The following is a 13,289-nucleotide window of genomic DNA, read 5'->3' on the forward strand; positions in this document are numbered from 1 at the left end:
TTTAAATTATTATTAGTTTAAAGAATCATATTTTATTTATTTATTTTTGCTGGAGATGTTGAGAAATTTAAACAGTTCACAGGTCAGCTTTAAAGGCAGTAAAGTCAAAAGTATTTTTTTTTTTCATAATTTAGAGCATGTAATTTAAAAAAAAAAAACTGTCCAATTTACTTCTGATTTCAAATTTGCTTTGTTCTCTTGGTATCTTTATTTAAAGAGTAAAACTAAATAGGTTTATAAGAGCTCAGCACGTGTTTTTGGCAGCAGTGTTTTGTATTGTATAACAAAGCTACAAATAATGTTGCAAAATTAATTTAACAATACTTTTTTTCCAGAATAAATATAAACATGTCATTAATATATTTGTTCTATATCATTTGTATGCATGTATTTTTTACTTCATCTTACATGTCCAAAGTATGTGGTGCAGATCTCTTTGTTCACTACTTATGTAGACTTATGAAAATTGTAACAATTAAAGAGACCATAAACACCTTGAAATGACAGACATTTCTGCTGTGTTTCTATAGAATCAGATATTAGACAAGTGTTTTTAATACACATTTGCATCCTTTTTACTGCAATTATTTTTCAATAGCCAAACTCCTCCTACCATTTGCCTTATTTGGAGTAGCCAATTTGGGCTTTAGTCCAATCTGGGCTTTGGTTTAAAGGAAACATGGCTAGCCCTGTTGTATAGTGTTAGTATCAAGTGCATTGTTTTGCATTTGCTATCTGATAAAGCCAATTAGGGACATATATGTAGTAGAGGGTGCAGAAGGGACATAATACTAATATGCTAAATGACTTGAAAGTGATGCAGCATAACTGTAAAATGCTGACATGAAATTATCACCTGAGAATCTCTGTGTAAAAAGGGAAGATATTTTACCTCAAAATGTATTTAGCTCACAATAGTAATGCTCGGTCAACAGTTACACTTTAACTCCTGTCCACAGCTGCAAGTTTAAAAAATAAATAGCCAATCAGCACCAACATTGCTGAGGCCATTTCTAGTCAGTTTTTTTACAGCTATGCAGCATTGCTTTAAAGTGTTTTAATATTTGGGTATTGTGAACTATTCAGAGCTAAATATGAAATAAATAATGAAAGTATATTGCAAAGTTGTTTCATTGTGAATATTTATACATTGTATATACAAATGCCAAAGTGTTTATTGTCCCTTTAAGTACTACATTGCAAAATATCTGCATACAAAGGGTCATAAACTTTGATATGCCTCTTATCTGTGATATGGTGTGTCCAATTAGGAACAGATATAAATATGCTACAAAACTGATCAGTCACTGTGTAGAAACATGTCTTTAGCTTGCCGAAGCTTGATCTATATATATATATATATATATATATATATATATATATATATATATATATTAGGGCTGCACGATTAAAAAAAATTCTCTGTTCGTCATGAAAACGGAGGCGGAGAGGAAGGATGGGGGGTGGACAAGTGGGCGGACATGAGAATGCCCATTAAACGGCCATTATTGCAAAGATTGCAGAGTGTGTGGGAACAACAGGCCTTCATCTGGGAGTGGTGTGGCGGTGGAACATGCACTCAAAATTGTAAGCAATAAAGTGAGTAGTGTACAAAAACTTTAATGTGCCTTTTTTTTTTTATTAACTTCTGTGACGCATAGCATGAATAACAAATGCAGCAGTTTGTGCATTGTACTACCTTTACTGTACTTATACACAAATCATACTGCTGTAAAGTCAGCACTTTTCAGGTTTCTTCATGCTTACACTGCTTCATATGTTAATCGTACCACAGCTAAACTGACTGCCCAAGAAAACATGGCAATGTTGTGTCAGAAGACCTAAGAACTGGCTAGTGTCTACTATGTAACCACAACACAGGCTAATTTTATTTAACTATTTTGTGGTTTGTATTTTTATGCCCCCAGAGTGTATTGGATATTGAGAAACATGTACATTAAGATTCTGTAGTGCTCAATAAAAAAAATATTGAAAAATTAAGGTGTTATAGTCATTTACAAGAACATCGCGATTGCAAATTTTTTTTTAGGCCCAAAATCGCGATTTTCATTTTTGCCCATATTGCCCATTTTATATATATATATATATATATATATATATATATATATATAAAGATCAAGCTTCAGCAAGCTAAAGACATGTTTAATGTGTAGATGACTAAAGATTTTGTATAAAAGACTGTTGTGTGATTTCCCTTTCCCTCTCTGCCGCATGTGATATTATGTGCTCTAGTTAAAAGAAATGTCAAATGGTGCATTGCTCAAGTACAATTTGTTCTACTACAATGGCTTGATTAAAAAAAAGTCATTCAACACAAGAATATTTGTTCATAAAATTGTATATTATACTACTAAACCTAATAATAAAGTGGAGACCAGCTCTTCTAAAGTATGGGCACCCCTGTGTTATGGGGAATTCAAAGAAGATGTATGTTTTTTTAAGTAAAGGGACAGATATATTAGTGAGAGAGGGAGGGGAGAGACAGAAAATAACAAATGATAAATTAATATGGTTTAAAAATTTGAACAACATAAGAAGACAAATTAGAATGTAAGGTTGGAAGACTTCACAGTTCCCCTAAAAATGTACCTTTAAAATTCTGTTGCATCTTATATGCTTGTTTGACTTATATATAAAAAATACTGAATATAAAAAACTGTAAAGGTCTTTTTGTTTTTAAACTTAAAAGCAAAAAACATGGGAACAACACAGGATTTCAATTAATGGAAATTTATTCAGAAATTAAAATTTGCATTCTCCTGAGAGTATAACTGACCATATTTCTGAGTCGCATAATTTACTTCTATAATTTACATTAAGTGAAAACAGTAAGCAATACATTTTGCATTTAAGAGAAAACTTAACTTGGCTATAAGAAAAAATAAATGTTGAGTAAACTCATATTTTTAGGGGGGGGGGTAGTTTTTAGCTGTAAATGTTCACTTAAAGGGACAGTCAAGTCCAAAAAAACTTTCATGATTTAAAAAGGGCATGTCAATTTAAACAACTTTCCAATTTATTTTTATCAACAATTTTTCTTTGTTCTCTTGGTATTCTTAGTTGAAAGCGAAACCTAGGAGGTTAATATGCTAATTTCTTACACCTTGAAGGCCGCCTCTTATCTAAATGCATTTTGACAGCTTTTCACCACTATAGGGCGTTAGTTCATGTGTTTCATATAGATAACATTGAGCTCATGCACATGAATTTACAGAGAAGTGAGCACTGAATGGCTAAACTGCAAGTTTTTCAAAAGAACTGAAATAAGGGGGCAGTCTGCAGAGGCTTAGATACAAGGTAATTACAGAGGTAAAACTTGTATTATAACTGTGTGGGTTATGCAAAACTGGGGAATGGGTAATTAAGGGATTATCTATCTTTGTAAACAACAAAAATTCTGGTGTTGACTGTCCCTTTTAATGTACATTAAACTCAAAGATTATGCTTCATGCATATGTAAGATCTGCAATAATTATATGTGTTTGTACATGAAAATATGTTCAATTAAAACATTTAACTCCTTAATGACAGGTCGTACCCTGTACGTCGCTGATCGTTTAGGGTGTTTCAGATCATAGTAGTGCGGGTCTCGCTGCGAGCTGCAGGACTGCACTATTATGGCCTCCCTTCCGGCGGCAGTCATCCTAGAATGCGCTATCAAAATAGCAATTCCCATTAAAAGACTAGCAACGTTACCGGCTCATGGAGATATTAATATCCCTGTTGGTGGACATAGGCATACCTCCCCCAAAATGGAGACAGTAATGATTTTTACCCTAGACATAATCATGAAAAAAATATAGAAGAGATGTAAAACTCAGAACTGAAACGCACATGAATTAATTTAAGTTTAACAAAGAAGCATTTTTCCAATGCACTAGAAAAAATCATCCTGGCAAAAGTTGTCAGTTATAGCGTTGTCGTGGGGATGTATTTGTTCATCAGTGACAATGGAAATGGATGCAATGTTTGTTGTTTGAGAAGATGTGGCGTTTGAATTATGACCCACTGGGCATTTGTGCACGCTCCATACACAAGAAAATTAGTCACTGAAACCATAACAACTTATACCTGGATGTGTATTGCATAAAGCATCTATCCAAGATTGAAATGTTTTCGTGTGCATTTGAATTTTTAGTTATGTGTCGTTTTAAACTCCACCTGGTTTTGTGTAAAATGCTTGTCCCACGTTCCATATAAAGACCAACAAGTTAATTCTATAACATGCAACTGTTGCAAATCAAATAGCTGGATTAGATCATTTGCATATTTTGTCTCTTTAGGAATTGTGGGTCAAAGAGAAACAAATTGTACATACTAGTCAAATTTATAAATATAACTGCCTCTAGTCTTTACCTAATACTGAGCTGTTTTTTATGGATAAAGTACTGTTTGTTATGCTTAATGGTGCAGAGGGGCACAGAAAAAACCTTAGTACCCAGATGTGGCCACAGGCCCTAGTTTGTCCGGCTTTGCCTTAAACAGATACTATCCTTTCTCTGCCTTAAGCAGATACTATCCTTTCTCTGCCTTAAGCAGATACTATCCTTTCTCTGCCTTAAACAGATACTATCCTTTCTCTGCCTTAAACAGATACTATCCTTTCTCTGCCTTAAACAGATACTATCCTTTCTCTGCCTTAAGCAGATACTATCCTTTCTCTGCCTTAAGCAGATACTATCCTTTCTCTGCCTTAAGCAGATACTATCCTTTCTCTGCCTTAAGCAGATACTATCCTTTCTCTCCCTTAAACAGATACTATCCTTTCTCTGCCTTAAACAGATACTATCCTTTCTCTGCCTTAAGCAGATACTATCCTTTCTCTGCCTTAAACAGATACTATCCTTTCTCTGCCTTAAACAGATACTATCCTTTCTCTGCCTTAAGCAGATACTATCCTTTCTCTGCCTTAAGCAGATACTATCCTTTCTCTGCCTTAAGCAGATACTATCCGTTCTCTGCCTTAAACAGATACTATCCTTTCTCTGCCTTAAACAGATACTATCCTTTCTCTGCCTTAAGCAGATACTATCCTTTCTCTGCCTTAAACAGATACTATCCTTTCTCTGCCTTAAACAGATACTATCCTTTCTCTGCCTTAAACAGATACTATCCTTTCTCTGCCTTAAGCAGATACTATCCTTTCTCTGCCTTAAGCAGATACTATCCTTTCTCTGCCTTAAACAGATACTATCCTTTCTCTGCCTTAAGCAGATACTATCCTTTCTCTGCCTTAAGCAGATACTATCCTTTCTCTGCCTTAAGCAGATACTATCCTTTCTCTGCCTTAAGCAGATACTATCCTTTCTCTGCCTTAAGCAGATACTATCCTTTCTCTGCCTTAAACAGATACTATCCTTTCTCTGCCTTAAACAGATACTATCCTTTCTCTGCCTTAAACAGATACTATCCTTTCTCTGCCTTAAGCAGATACTATCCTTTCTCTGCCTTAAACAGATACTATCCTTTCTCTGCCTTAAGCAGATACTATCCTTTCTCTGCCTTAAGCAGATACTATCCTTTCTCTGCCTTAAGCAGATACTATCCTTTCTCTGCCTTAAGCAGATACTATCCTTTCTCTGCCTTAAACAGATACTATCCTTTCTCTGCCTTAAACAGATACTATCCTTTCTCTTTAGTGCATAACTGTTGTACTGATTCTTCATATATAATTTAAAATATTTGTGATAAGATTAACAGTGTAAAAATATATATGTTTAAAAGCAATATCAAGTTTGTAAAGCTGTATCTTGCTTTTCTCTAAACTGTCTGCAGCTTATTGTATTGCTTGAACCGTGTGTCATGTTTAATATATCTAATGGTCAGGCACGGGCATCATTTTTTATGCTGACATATCATCGCTTATACAGGACAGGGTGGGGTCCCATAACTCATTTGAGGTTTCACCTCTCCTGAATTATTCCTTCTCCCAGCTGTCATTATTCAAATTATACCCTCCATATAAGACTGCACATAATCTATTTGCTTTTTAGCTCACTCTCTTCCTCTATTTATTTATATGCTTATCTTCATAGACTGCCAAACTATCTTCTAATGCTTATGAACAAATATGTGCTGTAAATGTGTAAATGACCTGCTATCTGGGATTTAATGTTGTAAAGCACTGACAGACACTGACAAATTATATAGCCAGAGGACTGATTGCATTAAACTGATTATTCAGTAGGAAAAAATTACATTAACAAATACATCCAGTTTGTGTTTGCTTTTATATTCAATTTAAAAAAATTCCAAGCACAGTTTTTAAAAATCATACTTACAGAAGAGAGTTTTAGTCTGTTATGTTAACACAGTATTTTTAAGTAGTGTTATTGGAAATCCCCAATAATATATATGTAACTGCCCTAATTTAGCAATTAATAGCATGAATTTCTAAATAAAGCTTTTGCTAGAAAATTATCGGTATTTTAAAAGAATGCTTTCCATTTTCCCTGCAACTTTCAGGCTGTTTTTTCATATTGGTTTCAGTTTGTTTTGTTATTACAATTAGTATATTTAGACACTGTTACTTGGTTCTTTAATTTGCTTTTGGCAATGACTGAAGAAAAAAATTAGATTCTTCTAATTGAAGGGTGATTTGCCAATGAATCAGTGTACCTTTAATAAAAGTGTTATAGCTTTGCTTGTTAACGCTTTCCGTATTTCTCTCGTGAACATCTGCTGCTGTTTCACGCTCGTCAAGGAAAACACGACTGAGTTCAACTGATAGGACAAGTGAGTAGAACAACTGAACCATGCTTTATTTCCTGTACTTATGATTGTGCTTGTAAAAACAGCATACTTATTATGTGCTGCTAACCTGTTGTTGTTCAGAGTGCTTATTTCTAACAGTTCCCAGACTGAACCCCTTGAGAGAGGTTATGTATTTATATCACACACAAAAAAATAATCTCATGAATAGCTTAAATATAAAGTACTGTTCTTAAAGGGTTTCATTTTTTCCTTAAATGCTTAGAATGCATATGATGATCATATGTGATGTTTATCAGTAGTCTAAAGCATTTGCTTTCAATGCTTTCCCTTCTTTTTGTATGGAACATTTTTTATATTATTTTTTCTTCATATATTTGTTTCCCTCTAGTATTTCAGGCAGCACAGCCTGGTTATTAAAATATGGTTGAACCGAAAGATTGCTCTCAATATGAAGGTGCAAATCTGCCCATCATTTTTTAGTCAAATATTTTGCTGACTTAGATTTTTGCCCCATATATTAAAGTTTCAACCAGTTGACTTTCCATGGAGGTAATAAACCTTCCGTGGCTCACATCCAAAATAGCTGTTAGACCACTGAAGTTATCAAATGTTGGTGATTATGTTTTTCTCAAGTTTAATGTTGCAGATTATAACTTTGAAGGCATGATAGATGCATACAGTTATCAAATATGTTCATCATGTGACACAATGGTTACTAGGTAACACAATGGTGGCCACGATCATCTCTCAATCCTCACCAAAGGAGTGTGTAAGCTTATTAGTAAAAAAATTGTCTGATCAAGTTTAATTGCCCATATCAAGTAAACATTGTAACGCAATATATTTTCTAAAAAATCTATACAGTTTTGTAGTCACAATATAAAATTATATAGTCTGTAGTATTATTAATATTATAATTATCAATTCAATACTATTATTATTATTATTATTATTAATGAAAAACTTTCATAGCATCATTCTGCGGTTGATATCCACAGTGAACTCATATTAAATATTAATATAACAACAGAATCAGAAAACTTAACCTAACTTATTAGTGTCTTTTTTTATATTCTATTACTTCAGAACTGTATATTGTTTCCTCTTATTGTAGTTACATGAAAGTTAGCATGCTTATAGTTTTTAACTTGATCTTATGGAGAAATACAGCAAAAATAAATTCTCCTAGAATCTTGTGAGGGATCTCACAGTGCTAGAGAATCATTTTGTTTATTTGATGATATTGAGGAGGACATTGTGTCTGAGGAGAGAGCTGAGTGTGGCTCATAGACATTGGAGATTTAGCTGAGCAGATCTACAATAGGTGACTGCTACAACAGTTATTTGCTTAGGTTATGCTGTTTCTCTTGGTATTTCACTCTGTGTTTTAAAGCAAAATCTAGTTTACCTCAAGGGGCTTCATCATAAAAAAAAACAGCCAGTAATGTTTACTTTGGGAATCCCTGGTGTCTTTAAACATGGATGTTATCTAGTAGGATGTAGCTCTTGAATGCTTTCCAGATGCTAGCTATGCAACATGTTTGCTATTTCAGTTTTATTTGAGGAATATTAAAGTTTATTCGATTTTTGGTTACTTTTTACAGACCTTTTATCAAGATTTTCTGAAAAATATCTGTTGGATTTAGTATCTTCTGTGAAGTAAATATTTCTCTTTATATGGGCATTATCTGTCATATCTGCATTGCAAAAAGATCTGTTGAAAATTATATATATATATATATATATATATATATATATATATATATATATATATATATATATATATATATATAGAGAGAGAGAGAGAGAACAGCGCTCAAACGAGAGAAAAGATAGAACCAAAGAGAGGAGTCCTAGTGTAGTATGTTGTCAACAATCATTATTCAATGCTCAGAGAAGAAGCTTGCTCACCTTTGAATACTTCATCGATATGAGGTATTTTATCAGCATGGAGGGGAAATATTTTCTATGGAAATGTTGCTCTGGGTTAATGTATCACACTTCCCTCTGATTACTTCCACCACCGGAGAGGCTTCCCCGAAAAGTCCACCCATATAAGTTTTATTATAGAAACTGTACTCACATATGTTTTAACTTAAAAGCATAAGCAGTCCTGCATATATAACACAAACCTCTATGTATATCACACACAAGCTTTTTACTTGCAGTAAGTACACTGTAACCCCCTTGGCAGCAAAGCTGTTAGTTTGCCTCCAATTTCTGAAGGAGGAGAGATCTTGTAACAGTTCATAGCAGAAGAAAAGAAGGCCAAATAGTTCCGTAAATGTACTAAAGGAGGTTTATTTTATTTATTTAACTAATAAACTTTAATATGTATCATAACTATTTTATTATTAATCTGGTGAGTCAAATTGACATGCGTTATTACTGGGGGGGGGTGCGTGACTTCTGATGAGGCAGTTGTATATTCAAAGTTGTATACTTTATGGCTGATACCTTTTTACAAAAGAAAGTATGCAGCAGCTTATTTCTTTCCTAAGATATGGTGAGTCCAGAAAGTCATCATTTACTGTTGGTAATATCACTCCTGGCCAGCAGGAGGAGGCAAAGAGGACCACAGCCAAGCTGTTAAGTATCACTCCCCTTCCCACAACCCCCAGTCATTCTCTTTGCCTTGGTGCATGGAGGAAGCAAAGTTTTACTGTCTGAGGAAAATTAGATTTCTTTTACTTCAAGCAAGATTTAATTACTTTACAAAGCCAGAGTAGGTTTACTCTGATCTTTCCTTTTTAATTCTGGGTCTAGCCGTGCTCCACGTTAATCTCTTCAGTAGGGTAGTGGTGGCTTTCAAGCAGATAGGAAATTGTGAGGTGGGCTTCACTGCATTTTACTAACAGGTTGCTGCCCTTGTATTGAAAGCCAGAGTAGGTTTACTCTGTTCTTTCTTTTCTCCACAGGTCTCTGTAAGGAGTGGCGTCCTTACATACAGGGTGAGCTGTCCTCCTGCCGGTGAGCTAGACAGGTAAGTGCCTTTTTGTCTTCTGGGGCTAGGAGGCTGGCACTGAAGGGGTTAAGGACCCTCCCAAGATTCTAAGTACTGCATTACATTGTGGGGCAAAAATCCTAGGTTTAGGATGATTTTTGGCAGTGGGCAGGCACTTTCAAAATGTATGTGACTAAGAGACCGAGTACATCTCCCTTATGGGGAGTTAACTCTGCTGGTGGCTCGGGTTAATTTTTATTTTGCACGGTAGTTTCACTGGTTATGTGAACTGAACTTTTATGTATTGACACTTTATCTGTGTTGGGACAGTGATCAGGGTGCAAGATTGTGAGTCTTTAGCTGTTTCTGAGGTATGGGAAACAACTTGCTTTCATTTTAACTTTTTGTCGGCTGGAAGTGCGTGCTTTCACTCGTTGCTAGCTGTGAAGTTGTTCTCTCTGAGATGCCCAGGTTCACGTTTTTTACTGTCAGTTATCCAAGGGGCAGGTAGGCACCGCAGTTACTGACTGAGGTGTAGAGGTTTATTAGAGATTGTTAACTTTTTGCTGCCCAGTCTACTCTCACTAGTTGGGAGACTTTTAAGTGACAGTATTGATTAAGTTTGTTTGGTGGGCGTTCTTTATCTTTCAGCACAAAGATTTTTGCACCTTTTCTAAATTTAAAGGGTCAGTGCCTTATTTAAGAATATTTGTTGTCCTTTTGCCAAATAATTTTATTTCATCATGGATCAGGATCCTGCTCCTATGGACAGGTGCCAACCTTGGTAATAGACCCAAATTGTGCCACCCTTGCAATTTTGTTCCTCATGTATAGACAGAACTTTAACCCCTTAATCACAACTGACGTACCAGGTACGTCATGCATTAACAAGCAGTTAATGACAATGGACGTACCTGGTACGTCAGTTGTCAAACAGAGTGCTGGAAGCGATCACAAATGCTTCCAGCAGCTCTGAGGGTATTGCAGTGATGCCTCGATATGGAGGCATCCTGCAATACCATTTTACGAGCCTCCGATGCAGAGAGAGCCACTCTGTGGCCCTCTCTGCACCGGTAGCGATAGTGCCAGTGTCCGCCGGGTGCACGATGCGCGTGCACGATGCGCGAGTGTGCACGTGAGCGTGCGTGTGCGTGTGCACGTGCACCCATTAGCCACACTGACACCAATGAATGAGGGCAGAAACGGGAAAAAAAAGGTAATTTTTTTTTTTTAAAAATATAAAAGGATCTGGGAGGGGGTGGGGGTATTGTGGGGGGCTGCTACACTACAGAAATAGTTTTTTAAGTAAAAAATAAAATAAAAATACTTTTTGGGGGTTTTTTGGGGCCAAACTGGGTACTGGCAGACAGCTGCCAGTACCCAAGATGGCGGTAATTAGGTAGGGGAGAGGGTTAGAGAGCTGGAGGGGGGGATCAGGGAGGTTGGGGCTAAGGCAGGGGTCCATCACAGCTAAAATACTTTATTATTTTTATTTAAAAAAAAAAAAAAACTCTTTTATTTAGTACTGGCAGACTTTCTGCCAGTACTTAAGATGGCGGGAACAATTGTGGGGTGGGGGAGGGAAGAGAGCTGTTTGGGAGGGATCAGGGGGTGGGATGTGTCAGGTGGGAGGCTGATCTCTAAAATTAACCCTGCAAGCTCCCTACAAGCTACCTAATTTAACCCCTTCACTGCTGGGCATAATTAACGTGTGGTGCGCAGCAGCATTTAGCGGCCTTCTAATTACCAAAAAGCAACGCCAAAGCCATATAAGTCTGCTATTTCTGAACAAAGGGGATCCCAGAGAAGCTTTTACAAAAATTTCTGCCATAATTGCACAAGCTGTTTGTAAATAATTTCAGTGAGAAACCTAAAATTGTGAAAAATGTTACGTTTTTTTTTTTATTTGCTCGCATTTTGGCGGTGAAATGGTGGCATAAAATATACCAAAATGGGCCTAGATCAATACTTGGGGTTGTCTACTACACTACACTAAAGCTAAAATTAACCCTACAAGCTCCCTAATTAACCCCTTCACTCCTGGGCATAAAACACGTGTGGTGCGCAGCGGCATTTAGCGGCCTTCTAATTACCAAAAAGCAACCCCAAAGCCATATAAGTCTGCTATTTCTGAAAAAAGGGGATCCCAGAGAAGCATTTACAACCATTTGTGCCATAATTGCAGAAGCTGTTTGTAAATAATTTCAGTGGGAAACCTAAAGTTTGTGACAAATTTTGTGAAAAAGTGAACTTTTTTTTTTTTTTATCGCATTTGGCGGTGAAATGGTGGCATGAAATATACCAAAATGGGCCTAGATCAATACTTTGGGTTGTCTTCTAAAAAATATATATATACATGTCAAGGGATATTCAGGTATTCCTGACAGATATCAGGGTTCCAATGTAACTAGCGCTAATTTTGGAAAAAAGTGGTTTGGAAATAGCGAAGTGCTACTTGTATTTATTGCCCCATAAATTGCAAAAAAAGCAAAGAACATGTAAACATTGGGTATTTCTAAACTCAGGACAAAATTTAGAAACTATTTAGCATGGGTGTTTTTTGGTGATTGTAGATGTGTAACAGATTTTGGGGGTCAAAGTTAGAAAAAGTGTGTTTTTTTCCATTTTTTCCTCATATTTTATTATTATTTTTTTTTAGTAAATTATAAGACATGATGAAAATAATGGTATTTTTAGAAAGTCCATTTAATGACGAGAAAAACAGTATATAATATGTGTGGGTACAGTAAATGAGTAAGAGGGAAATTACAGCTAAACACAAACACTGCAGAAATGTAAAAATAGCCATTGTCATTAAGGGTAAGAAAATTGAAAAATGGTCCGGTCATTAAGGGGTTAATGCATAAGGATAAACTATTTATTTGTTTCTGAGCCAACCATCTCTCAGGATGATGCTGTTCAGGCAATGCCACAGTCTCCTCCTTAAATGTCCCAAGACTTAATGGTGTCACATGCAGTGTCCTGCGGTTCCTCTCAATCGAATTGCTGCCCTGGTATCTTCCGCGATATCTGTGGCATTAGCTGCCATTCCCATGTTTCAGGGAAATCGCAAGAGGAAAGTTAGAGGTTCAGATAGTAAGGTTTCTGTTCTAACCGCTGCTACTCAAGTGGCCTTTCCTCATAAATCTGATGAGGATGATATAGCCTCTGAGGGTGAAAACTCAGATTCGGACAGTATAATTCCTTCATCTGATGCTGAAGTTGTATCCTTCAGATTTAAGCTTGAACACCTCCGTGTCCTATTAAAGGAGGTTTTGGCTATCCTGGACGACTCCGATACTCCTGTCGCTGTCAACCATAGAAAATCTAGTAAACTTAATAAATACTTTGATGTTCCTTCCTCTGTGGAGGTGTTTCCTGTGCCATACCGTGCTACAGATATTTTATGCACAGGAATGGGAGAGACCTGGGATTCTTTTTTCCCCATCTCCTGTCTTTAAAAATATATTTCCTGTGGCAGACTCCATTAAGGAGTTGTGGCAAACGGTGCCCAAGGTAGAAGGGGCCATTTCTACTCTGGCTAGAGAACTACTATTCCTATTGAGGATAGCTGCTCCTTTAAGGATCCAATGGACACAAAGCTGGAGGC

The 13,289-nt window shown here is 36.1% G+C and overlaps 1 protein-coding gene across 1 annotated transcript in view; it reads left to right on the top strand.

The window, feature by feature from the left end:
* Positions 1-13,289, top strand: part of CDKAL1 (CDK5 regulatory subunit associated protein 1 like 1) — a 2,417,072-nt gene that overhangs the window by 1,823,540 nt on the left and 580,243 nt on the right. The gene's annotated exons all lie outside the window — the stretch shown is intronic.

Source organism: Bombina bombina, chromosome 5 (genome assembly GCF_027579735.1).
Source record: "Bombina bombina isolate aBomBom1 chromosome 5, aBomBom1.pri, whole genome shotgun sequence".
NCBI lineage: Eukaryota > Metazoa > Chordata > Amphibia > Anura > Bombinatoridae > Bombina > Bombina bombina.